The sequence below is a fragment of the Mustela lutreola genome, chromosome 1, assembly GCF_030435805.1.
Source record: "Mustela lutreola isolate mMusLut2 chromosome 1, mMusLut2.pri, whole genome shotgun sequence".
NCBI lineage: Eukaryota > Metazoa > Chordata > Mammalia > Carnivora > Mustelidae > Mustela > Mustela lutreola.
The window spans coordinates 195,281,368-195,294,826 of NC_081290.1; positions in this window are offsets into that span (position 1 = coordinate 195,281,368).

Consider the following 13,459-nt stretch of genomic DNA (forward strand, 5'->3'; position numbering starts at 1 on the left):
AGCAGAATAATTCCCAGAGCTCATGCAGCCTGAAATCATTAGAATTCCTGCCAAACAGGGCATACCCTAGGCTATTCTAGATGCATCCAGAAAAGCTTCAAATTTTAAAAGAAAGCCTGCTGGAAGAAAGCCCAATACACTTAAAAGAAATACAATAAGATTCTGCACTCAAGAACATAAAATCTGTAATTTTACATGCCACTAAAAATTACCAGATATGGAAGAAGCAAAAAAATGTGATCCAAAACCAGGAGGAAAATAAGTCAATAGAAACAGCCCAGAAGTGACAGAGATGATGGAATTTGCAGATAAGGACTTTACAATTAACTATTTTAAATATATTCAATATTCTCAATAATTTAAAGAAAAAATGAACATGATGCTAAAAGAAATTGAAGGTATAAGAAAAAGCAAATGGAATATCTAGAAACTTAAAAATAAATATCTGAAGAGGAAAAAAAATCACTCAATTATATTAACACTTATATAATATATAAGTTATTATTATTATATAATAATAATTATATTATTTTACACTGCAGAATAAAATGTCAAGGCCCTTGAAGACAGAGCAATAGAAACTCTCTAGGAAGAAAGACAGAAAAAAGACTGACATAAAAATTAATAGAACCTCAGTAACCTTTAGAACAATAGCAACCAGTCTAACCTCTTTCTAACTAACCAGGTGTAATTTGAGTCCTAGCAAGAGAAAGGGGGGAAAATATTTTTTTAAAGTAATGGTTGAAATGTTTCCAAATTAGATAAATTATATATCCATGTATCCAAGAGGCTCATTTAATCTTCAAGCAGAAATGACACAAATAAAACCACACAAAGTTGTACCATAATCAAATTGCTAAATAGCAATCATAAAGTGAACATTTTAAAAGCAGCCAAAGAAAATAAATAAATAAATAAATGAAAATTAAAAATAAAAACCATCAAAGGATAAAAACACATTATAGACCAAGGAACAAAGATAAGAATTACTGCAGATTTCTCATCAGAAACAATGCAAGCAAGAAGATAATGGAATAACATGGTTAGAGTGCAGAAAGAAAACAATTAGCATTCTAGAATTCTGTATTCAATGGAAGTATCTTTCAAAATTGAAGGTGAAATCAAGATTTTTTCCATACAAAAGTTTCAAGATTCTGTTGTCAGTTGACTGCACTGAAAGAAATGTTAGGGGAATTTCTCTAGGCAGAATGACAAAGATAATTTGGGGAGCCCTTGAAATTGTAAAATGTAACCTTGTATATATAATATAAATGTAAACCTGGAGAGCACTTAAAATTATAAGTACATGGATAAATATAAAAGATATTTTTTGTAATTTTTTATATCCTTAAAAATAAAGCAAGGAAAGATGATAGAAAGGGAGGGAAATGGGCTGCAATTTTATGTAAGATGGTGAGGTTAGGCCTCATCATAAAGGTGATAATTGAACAAATACTTGAAAAAGACATGGCTAAATTGTGCTTGGTAATATCAGCTATTCTGATGTCCTGTTGTGTAAACATAGCTCAATGAAACATCCTTCCCAGGCAATACATTTTTGTCATGCATTTTAGTAACCATACCTTAATCCAAAGCCCTGGCTTTAAGGGAGAAAGCTTTAGACACAGAGATTAAAGAAGAAAAGTAGTTTCTGAGCATTTTAAGAAATCACAAATGGGGATGCCCGGGTGGCTTACTCAGTTAAGTGTCTGCTTTCAACTCAAATCATGATCCCAGGGTCCTCGGACTGAGCCCAGCATCGGGCTCCTCACTTAGGGAGAAGCCAGCTTCTCCCTCTGCCTGTCACTCCCCCTGCTTGTGCTTGCTCACTCTCTCTCTCTGACAAATAAATAAAATCTTTTTAAAAAGATGCTACGGGTGCCTTGGTAGTTCAGTGAGCTAAGCCTCTGCCTTTGGCTCAGATCATGATCTCAGGGTCCTGGAATCAAGCCCCGCATTGGGCTTTCTGCTCAGCAGGGAGCATGCTTCCCCCTTGCCCTCTGCCTGCCTCTCTGCCTACTTGTGATCTCTCTTTTTCTGTCAAATAAATAAATAAAATCTTTTTTTAAAAACTCAGAAATCACAAGTCGTATAACAAAGGCACCTATATTCTTTTCCTACATACCTATGTAGGTCTATAGGATATATAGGGTATATACATGTATACTATATACATGTATATCCCTATAAAGGGATATATACCTATATATCCAATTCTGTTCTTAAACACCCAGTCCTGGCTGCTCTGAATTCCATTCCTTGTGGAAGGGATCTGATAAACTCACTCCTTCAAGGACTAATATAGTTGGTATGTGAAAATCTGTATTCTACATTCCTTATTAGGTACATTTTTATTTTAATGAGGACTTTTAGCCAATAAATCTTGATTTGAGGAAATTCAAGTCTCAGCAAGTTGGAGAGTTAGATGTATTTCTGGTCAGAGTTGAGGGCTGGAGTCCCTTTGGAGAAATTATGGAATTATAGCACAAATACCAAAACCAATCTTCTTCAAGGCCTGTTTATGTTGATGAGTATATATGCACACTTATCAGTGACTGCTTAGTTTTCTTTGTGGCCCCTATTAAACCAATCTCAGCAGTGCCAGTTGGTACCTTATTTATAGATTTTTGCTTAGAATTTTTCTGCGTCCTTCAGTGTCATTAATAAATCCCAAGCTATCTCCTCAATCTTACTGCACAAAATTTACAAATAGAGAAAAACAATTCATTATCACAAACTTCACATAAGCCCCATAAGGCATAGTCTCCTTGGAACTTGAACACAAATAAGACCTCAGGGGTTCATTAAAAGTTGAGTTTTCTCTAAGAACCTTTGAGGGCTCTTGCTTGGATGATAACAACCCCAGGAGGAGATCCTTGATGTCACTTCAGAGACTGTTGCCATGGAGACATCATTTCAAAGGCATCTCAAAACTATTAGAGCCACCTGCTTTTTTATTTTGTTTTATTTTTGGTTTCTATCGAGGTAAAATTCACCACTTTAAGCATTTTAGGTTGTGTATACTATAGTTTTTAGTACATTTGCAATGCCTTGCTATTGTAAATAGTCACTCCCTACTCCCACCTACTCTCAGCCCCTGACAACCACTAATCTGCTTTCTGTCCCTATTGAGTTGCCTAATTCGGTCATTTCATATAAATGGAATTGTAAATATGCGGCCTTTCGTGTCTGTCTTCTTTTACTCAGTGTAATGTTTTCAAGATTCATTCACGTTATAGTGTATGTCACTATTTCAACCTTTTCAGGGCTGAATAATATTCCATTGTATTGATATACTACATTTCTCTTATCCATGCATCTGTTGATGGATTTTTGTAAATAATGCTGCCTGAAGAGCAGTCAGAGGTGAAAACTTAGGATCTTCTCAGATCTATTCTGAGAACGTGCCCCTGCTGGGCATGAGTGTGCCCTTCTTGATTCTCAGGAATATACAGGAACTTTTCAAAGCCTCTATTTCCCAAAACATCTTGTTCCCTAGTCTTTCTTCCCAAGTTTGCCCCAACTCTTATCCTTACAGTCACTAATGTATTTGCCTTTAAACACTTCTCACACATGTCCTTTTCCCCTGCAGGCACCCTAGCCCTGGGAAAAGTCCAGGTTACTTAAAGTAGAGATCTTTGAGCTGGCCTTTCAGAGAACTATCAGAGAGGTCAAAACAAATGGCCATATTCTTTGAGAATTGGGTCTGCTGTTCTCCCTCCAGCACTGGTACTTATGCCAGGAATGCAGGCTGTTGTCTCCAAGGCCAACAACAAGCCCAGAGCAGGAGATGCATCGAGGATAAATTAAAATATCACAAAGCTGTCCTCCTGAGATTTAGCTTTTTTCCCTTAATTGTGTGTCTCTGTTGCTGCAAGCTTTTGGTTGGTATCCAGAGTTCCTAGAAAGTTAATTTCAGAAGTCTTTCGTCAGTTTATTTATTGCTTTTGTGTATGAAAGGATGTGGGGAGTTCCCTACTCTGACATTTCTGCTGACATCACTGTAGGATCATCAGATATATCCTAGTTCCGTGATAAATTATATGGCCCCGCTAATTATTCAGATCATACACTTTGGAATCAGTCTGATCTTAGTACAAATTCTGCCTCTGCCACTTCTTAGCTGAATGACAGTTGCAAAGTTGATTAACCTCTCTCTGACTTTCAAACCCCTTATCTTAAAATGGGATGATAAACACAACTCAAAGAGTTATATTAATGAATAAATGGTGCCATTTCTGGCACGATAATTTAAGGTATAAAGTTTATGATGCAATGTGGGTTTCTCTGTCTTTACTATTGAAATCTGAGCCAAGCCTAAAGGAACATGGTTATGACGGGTATTGTTAGTGGAGAGGAGTGGAGGGAATCATATGAAACCATGTATTTTAAAATGCAACACAAAAAGTAAGTTATAAACAGTGTATATAATATGGTCTCATTTCAAGGAAAAAAAGGTACATGCATCCATACAAAAAATATCTGGAAGGCAGACATTAAGTAATTAAAAATGGTCATCATTAATAGAGGAAATATGGTGTTTTTAATTTCTCATTTTTTTCTTACCTACTTATATTTTCCCTTTTTTTCATGTGCATACATTGGTTTTGAAATTTTTAAAAAACGCTTTAAAATGCTTTTGAAATTAAAAAAAAAAAGTAATAAGATCCCTCTCCTGTTTATCTGCAGAAACCCAGTAAATCCATTTTACTTCAAAAAATAAAGTCCTACACAAAAGTCAATTATAGCAAAACAGCATGTTGCAGGATGGACTGGTGGCCAGAAGTCCTGGGTCCCAGGCCCAGTTCTGTCTCTCTACCTGGTAACTTGAGTAACTTTTTGAGCTTTAGTTTCCTGGAAGATGAAAAAATTATAATAATACAGCATTCCTCTTTTCCCCTGTGCTGTGCAAATAGCAAACTCTCAAGAATAAGGTGCCTGAGAGACACCGGTGTACATATTTAAGAGGATACAAACTTAGGACAGTGGCTCTCTAATGTTCATGTACACCAGAATCGCCTAGAAAAGTTGTTAAGACTCAGATCACAGGACTCATCTCCAGAATTCTGATAGATCTGGGTAGGGCCCACGGTTTCTATTACAAATTCCCAGGGGTTGCTTATCATGCTGATCTGGGCACCACATGTTAAGAACCACTGAACTAGAGGCAAGGGGAAAAAAAAGTTCTTCGGTTTCAAGTTCCAAGTCATCTCTCAGTTCTGTGACCTTGGGCAAATCTCTTAATCTATCTGCTCTTGAGTTTCTTCAATGATAAAAAACATATTACAATTCCTGCTAATAAGTACCATCTGCCCCCAAGATTTTTATGAGGATTAAATGATTTAAATGTGTGAAAGGAATGCATAAACTCTACTGAATTATGCAAATGGCATTAATTATATAAGTAAGGCAACTAAAGTAACTAGAATTTAAATTATTTTTATTTTAGGAAATACATCTTAGACACAGATGTCTGTCAGTTTAGATTCCTAACAATGAAGATGCATGCTTCTAGAAAACATGTCTAAGACTTGAGTACTTTGCCACTGTGGAGATAATAGCACTTTGATTAAATACCATGATGTGAACAATTAAATAATAATAATAAACAACCCAAGAGTTAAAATTTATTGTACACTTGTTTACCAGGTCCCACAGTGATTTAAACCTCATGATTCTATGAAGTAGCTACTATAATGATTCCCAAGCTGTAGCTAAGGTAGTTTAGGCTTCTAGTGGTCATATAACTTGCTCGGGGTCACACAGTCAAGATGGGAAATAGAGTTTCTAAATAATATGCTTACAGTGATCTTTGTTGATTCACTTCATTTAGATATTATTTGTTGATTCAGGGCCTAGAATAGTGTCTAACTCATTATAGTTATTATAAGTTCTTTGCTAAGGGAATTACTGTCAATTAGATTTGATTGGGATTTAGTTTTCTTAAACTTGCTGAACCCCCAATGCTTCTTACTTATCCCCCCAACATACATACATCACAGTTTGAATTTCTCAATACTTATTGTCTACTGCACTATGAGTAAGTTTCTTAATTGGTTCTATTTTCTTTTTTCCAGAGTGAATGCTGTCCCCATGACTTTCTATGTCCTTCTTCTTAATATTTCTGCATACTTCACTCTCAGGAGTGGAGTACGACATGAGATGGGAATTTAAGAACAGACAGACTTCTTGGGACCCCAATATAAAGGATACATAGAGAAGGGACATCTGGTTCCCCACTCAAATTATCTTTCTTTTGATCTATAAAAATATTATATTTTATTTCTAGTTTCACTACTTCTAACCCTGACCTAACCTGAATTTTCCTGAGCTCCTCTCAGTACAGAAAGACCAATAGATCTCATCTTTTTTTCTTAGTTCCCTGATTTTATTCAAGACAAACTACATTGCGAGCCTAATCTACCCAAATTTTAAGCTATAAAATTATTCTGATCCTGAATTTTTCAAGCTAGAAAATTCTCAGTTGATATAATCTAATCTTTCTTTAATAGAACACTGTAGAGAGTCATAGATCCTTGACTTTCCAGCATCATGGGGCTTAACCCAACTGCCAACTTATTGGATTCAGTTTCATATACAAAGAAAATCTAGTTACTGGTATAAATACACAAAGTACTATATCCTACTTCTTTTTTGCTTTTTTACAATTTTCAAAATGTATACTCACAAACATATATAATTTTTCACAGATAAATAACTGTGATAACATACATCTTTTTTGTGTGGATATATACAATTTTTTTTTTATTATTTCTTTCCTTCGTCTTTGGCTCATCAACCATATACCACATGCAGGCATGTAAAACAGATTCTTCATGGTCTTCTAACTTCTACATCTGTGTGCATTAAAATTCAATGAGTCAATCTCCATCAATACCAATATGCATGATCACACGTGTCCCCACCTTAATACCCATCACCAATGTTGACTAATTGAACATAATAAAAAGAAATATACTGATACACATGGGCTGTCAGAGTGCAGACTATATCCCTTTTGCTGTCACCCCAACGACTGCCCTCTGACTTAGCTGGTAACTAGTGTCTCCTGCTGAATTGAATCATAGAGCTTCAGGTCCAGGAAAAATCTGAAGTCAATTTCCAGCTGCCTGATGGCAACTTATATTTCTATAGCAACTGAGCATTTGAAAAAAAAATTTCCATGTGCATTATCCCATTTTGGGTTTACAGAACACCTTGAGAGTTGATATTCTGACTTCTCACTTGGTAGATCAGGGCAGGACTTGTCATTCAGTACATGGCAGAACTAGAACCATGCCACGTGGCACTCCCTGGATTGGGATAATGTCAGCTTTACATTATCATGTTCTGGTGAATATTTTGGGATCGCCTGTATGAAAAAGGAGATTAAATTTCTGAAGCAAAATACACATCCAGACCCAAGAAATGCAGCACAAAAAGTTTTATCTCTGAATGTATGAAAAGTCTGTAGGCAGGAAAAACTCCCCAGGCCTTGGCCATTTCCTCTAACCATGCTGATCTCTGAAACACGGCCTGGACCTTCTGACTGCTAAGAAACACAGAGTGTAGTGAGATGAGTAAAACACAGGCAACAGCTCAGTGGGGCAGATGCTCAAAACTGGCCTCCCACTTGGAAGAGAATTCCTGCAGAACATAGCCATATAGGGACAGAGCTCATTCTCTGGGACTCCCCATGGCAGCCAGGGCTCTGGCTCCTCCTCTTCTAGGGGGCACCACCGGGGCGGGGGAGGGGAGGGGGCGCATGCATGCTGAATGCTCTAATATTTCTTCCTTCTCAGCCTCACACTCCCATATACTACATCAGAAACTTACTGGTCGTGGTGTTTGTGATGGGGTTGATTGGCTCGACAGTAGACATTAAATTATTAAAACTATCCTTTTGTGAATTATTCATCAGTCATTACTTCTCCCATAGTCTAGCATGCAGGATACTGATAGGACAATTTTCTTTTGGGCTTAATTCAACATTGTAGTCCCTATTAACAGTCTTTGCGTCTTATGCCTTTCTCTCCTGCATCCTCCAATGCAGCAGGCATCACGGAGGCAGGTCCAAAGCCTTCAGCAAAAGCTCTGAGATTTTTCTATGGGTCTGATATGTTCGTGTTCAGATTGTTGCCTCTCCGATTGCTTGCTGTGAAGAAGCCACTGAAAGATCAATATCATGCAGCCTCCAGAAAACACCGTTACACTGTCCTCCAAGAATGGAAGTTTAAAAACCAAATGGTGCATTAATATTAATTAGGAAAAGAGTTCCAGCCTTGCGTACCCCTTAAAAGCTCCTCAGGTACTCTCAGGGGCTCCTGGACCACATTTTGAGAACCTCTGCTTTGCATTCAACAGACACAAACTTTAAATTTGGAGGATGTTGGAGTGCCCGGATGGCTCGGTGGGTTGAGTCTCTCTGCCTTCCGCTGGGGTCATGATCTTGGGGTCCTGGGATAGAGCCCCACATCGGGCTTTCTGCTCAGCGGGGGGCCTACTTCCCCCTTCCCCTCTGTCTCTCTCTGCCTGCTTGTGATCCCTCTCTGTCAAATAAATAAATAAAATCTTAAAGAAAAAAAAAAGTTGGAGGATGTTAATTGTCAGTGAAGATAAGGGAATATAAGAAACTTTATGCACCATGGCCATTCTAGAGAGCAATAGGATACGACTTGAGACAAGGTAACTACATGCTGCCCTATGACCCAGAACTTCTAGGTCCTTGATATATATCCCAACAGAATTTTCCTGAAGGACCACGTGGGGAAATGTACATTTTCTGGGGCACACGTAAGAGCAAAATGTGTGTTCGTCAACAGGCAAAGGAGGAGGTAGAAACAACAGATTAGCTGTGAACAAGCAACATGAATTGACTTTAGAGGCACAGGGCTGTGTAAAAAAAAAAAAAAAAGAAAAGAAACAAACAAACAAACAATAAGATATAAAACACAAAATCACTTTTGAATATTAAAATTGTAGTACATAGGGGTGCCTGCTGTGGCTCAGTGGGTTAAGCATCTGCCTTCTGCTTGGGTCATGATCTCAGCATCCTGGGCCTGGGATCGAGCCCTGCATCAGGCTCCTTGCTCAGTGGGAAGCCTGCTTCTCCCTCTCTCACTCCCTCTGCTTGTGTTCCCTTTCTCGCTGTGTCTCTATCAAATAAATAAATAAAATCTTTTTTAAAAATTCTAGTACATAGACTTTTAGGTAAAGTGCAGTATGTCAGGGCAGGGAATAAAAGGCTGTATTTACTACAAAAATTGTGTTTTGTTATCAGAATATCAGGAAGCTTTGGAAGAAATAAGGACAAGATGAATTAAACTTCCAGAGAGGACACACCCATTTCGAGGTAAGAGGACAATCTCCAGGAATTTTCACTCTGGAGGAATTTTCTGCTTGTGGCTGCCAGCTCACCATTGGCCTTGGTCCAAGCAAAGGGGCTCTGTTGGGGCTAAAATGAACTATTGGATCCCTCCGCAGTTGTTAGGAAGGTGAAGGGACATTTGGAGATTTGAGGGACTTTAAACACGCACGCAGACTTCCCCACAGGACATTCCCCACATACTGGTGGACTAGACCAACAGTGACATCTCCTACTGCTTTGTGGTATTTAGGAAACAAAGACACTACACAGGGAGGGAGCCTGCATTCAACTCACTGATACAAATTCACTCAACCCAACTCTCCTTCAAAACAGGTGCCAGATTGTGAAACTAACTACAGGCAGTGGGAGGCTAAAGAATTAAGCTTAAATCCTCTAAAGAGGATAATGGAAACTCTCCAGTCTTTCAGAGATTAAGAGACAAAGACCCAACAGGCTCCCAATCAAAAACCTGGAAAGATCAGGCTCTAAGATTAGAAAAAACTAAGTTGTGGAATGAATCTTATTAAAACTCCAGCGCTGGCCTAATTCAGCTCAGTCCCTGATCAGATTCAGTGATCAGCATCTTGCCCTATGTACCTAAGGGAAAAAAGGGGAAGCATCTGTGACAAAAAATAGCATCATCTAGAGCCATCTCTGGTTCTTTCAGTGTTCAGCATGTAGTACAAAAATGACAAGGAGGTAAGACCCTTTGCAAAAAAGAGACAATAGAAGCAGACCTTCAGATCGTCCCCAATTCTGGAGTTGGCAACAAAGATTTTAAAATAATTCTGATTAATACGATGGATGAATCAGACAAAAGAGTGGAGATTTTCACCAGAAAATAAGGATCCTTAAAAAAGAATAAAATGGAATTTTCTGGAGTGATGATAACATTCTAATCTTTAGTTAGGTGTGCATTACACCTGTGTCTGCATTTGTCAAACTCAGTGTATGCATACTTAAGTTTTGTGCACCTTGTATGTAAATTTTACCTTGAAAGAAACAAACTGTAGACAAATTTTAAGTATAATTAGTGATATTCATGCTGAATTATTTAGGGAGAAGTATGCGAATATTTGTCATTTACTTTGACATGTACCCAGAAAAATAACATCGATTGATAGGTGGATAGAGGGATGGATTGATAGATGTGCAAAAAAATCAAGCAGAGTACATATACTAATGATGGAAATATTACAGATATTCACTGTATAAGCTTTCAACTTTGTTTTATATTCAGTGTTTTCATGACAAGCTATTGCTACAGTATAATGAAAGGATATCGTAAATACTGGTATGCAAAATAAATTTGACAATTTAGATGAAAAATGGACAATTTCCTCAGAAATTTAACTAGCCACTTGTAGTGTTTTTAAAATATTCCACATATTTTTTGACACTCCCTTCAATATGTGGTGCCTAATTCCCCTCCCCTTGAACATGGGCTGGATTTCATGACTCCCTTCTACTGAACAGTAAAAAAAAAAAAAAAAAAATAGAAACAGCCATTGCAGTGTCAGAGGTGAGGTCCTGAAAGGCACTACAGCTTCCTGTTTGATCTACCTGTTGGAGCATCTGCTCTGGAAAAACTGGTGCCATGTTGCCCCCATGGAGAGGCCCCCAGGGTAAGAAATGGAGGCCTCCTGCCAACACCCAGTGAGGACCTAAGACTCCAGCCAGTATAATTAGTGGATGAGCCTGGATTTGGATCCTCCAGTCCCGCTAAAGCCTTTGGTTGTGCAACCCCTGTCCAACATCTTGACTGTAACATCATGACGGACCTTGAGTCAGAACAACCCAGCCAAGCTGCTCTTAGATTTCTGATCTACAGACTCTTTGAGATGATCTTTATGTACTGTGGCCATTCTAGAGAGCAATATGATAGTACTCAAGACAAGATATGCTGTCCTATGACCTAAAACTTCTAGGTCCTCGATATATATTCCAATTGAATTCTCTTGAAGGACCACAAGGGGAAATGTACATTTTCTGTGGCACAAGGAGTACAAGCAAAATGAATGTTCGTCAACAGGCAAAGGAGGAGATTAAATGAATATATGATTGTTTCAAGCCCTCAGTTTTGGGACAGTTTTATACATAACAATAGAAAACTAGTGCCTTTAAGCTAATAGAAGAGAGACCAGAAAATCTGAATAGTCAAATACTTACTAAGGAACTTGAATCCATTAACTAAAACTTCCCCACAAAGAAAACCCCATGCCTAGATGGCTTCACCTATGAATTCTTGCAAATATTTAGTGAAGAGAATTGACACTGATCTTGCACAAACTTTTCCAGAGAACAAATAAAAAAGAAGTATTTTCTAATTCTTTTCATGAGGCTGGCATTACATGCCAGAGTCCTTCCAAGAAAAGAAAATTAGATCAAGCTTGTTCTTTTTTGTAAATATAAATGCAGAAATCTTTGACCAAATTTTAACAAACTGAAACCACCAAAAAAAACCAAGAACATAATGTAGTGCAAAAGAAGCCAGACACAAAAGAGTATATCCATCTGATACCGTTTCTAGAATATACAAAGAAGACACAACACTAATGTATGTTATTAGAAGTTAGCATAATGGTTACGATTTGGGAAATGATACTTGGGAAGGAGCACAAAGGTAGCTTTTGGGGTATTACTAAGGTTCTATTTCTTGATCAGAAGAAAGTTCATTGAACTATACACTTATGATATGTGATTACTAATGTCTGTATATCTTCCAACAAAATGTAAACTGATTTAGGCAAAAGAAAATACATACATACAAACCAATAATGAACATTTGATAAAAACACACACAATGAAAAGATAAAAATGGGGAATAGAATAGATCCTGTTCCCATGCCTGGGTCAGTCCATTTAACACACAGGGCAGCTCTGAATCAGAGTCGGCCTCTAGCCCGGGAGTGAAGCGACAGGCAGGTCCAGCCTGAACATTTGTGAGCCCAGGAAAAGCAGTTCAAATAGAGGCCCACAGACCATATATCTAAACACTTAAAAGTTATAAATCGAGCTAACAAAATGTTAAATAAAATATGTTCTTTCTACCTTGACACACATACAGACATACACATACACCCTCTGTTATCATCAGGAATACCAGACTTGAATTTAGAATCCCCAGACTTTCCAGATCCCTTCTTTCCAAACCACCTAAGTTCCACATTGCAAAAAGCTTCACACAATTGCCTGTGTGGGCACCCCACAACTTTAAAATTCTACCCAAATCCCTATAACAAGCCATTTCTTAGGCCCAGGAGCGCACACCAGCAGCACAATCTGCCTTTGGGAGGATGCACCCAAGGAGAAGGCCCATACCCAGCCCTGGAAGCAGGCCGGGGCCACCTCGACAGGGAATTACAGTGTCCTAGTGCTAGGAGAGTGGCCCACAGCCGGTGCACATGCTCTGAATGGACACTTCCCCTCAGCCCCTGGGACTCTTGCCTTGGGAGAAGGATACAACCAAAGGGGCCCAGTGTTAAGGCCAAGGTCAAGGCCTCAATTGCCAAGTCTCAAGATAGTGCTAAAGACAAAGTGCCCTAGGCCCCAGTGTTTGATTTTCCACCCACCCAATTGAAACAGAGTTGACATTTTCCCTGCACTTTACAGTTTACACCTTCACATACAAATATTCTTCATCACCCTCACAATCTTGTAAGATTACAACATAATACCATTTGATAGATGAGAATATTGAAGCAAAAGTGACTCGCCTCAAGTCACATAATAAAAAAAAATTTTTTTAATTTTAAAAAAAGAGTTATGCTAGGTCTCCAGTGGGAGACTTTTCCCTCTAAAATTTAAAGACCATGTTCTTTCCACTATTCAATACTGCCCCCCATCCCTCAGCTTTCTAGAGAACTGATGGGGGCTAAAAAAAAAAAAAAAAAATTGTAAATAGATGGAAATTGTACGTATGTGGTTGAAACTGTGGGAGAAGACCAGAGGCAAATTTAACAGCAAATATAGAGTAGTTTCTGGGAAAGAGCCTGGGCCCAAGGCAAAAGTCTTCGCGGAGACAAAGAATACTATGTAGGAGCAACAATCCTGGCGGGGTCTTAGGGGCTCCACTCCCACCCTAACCACAAA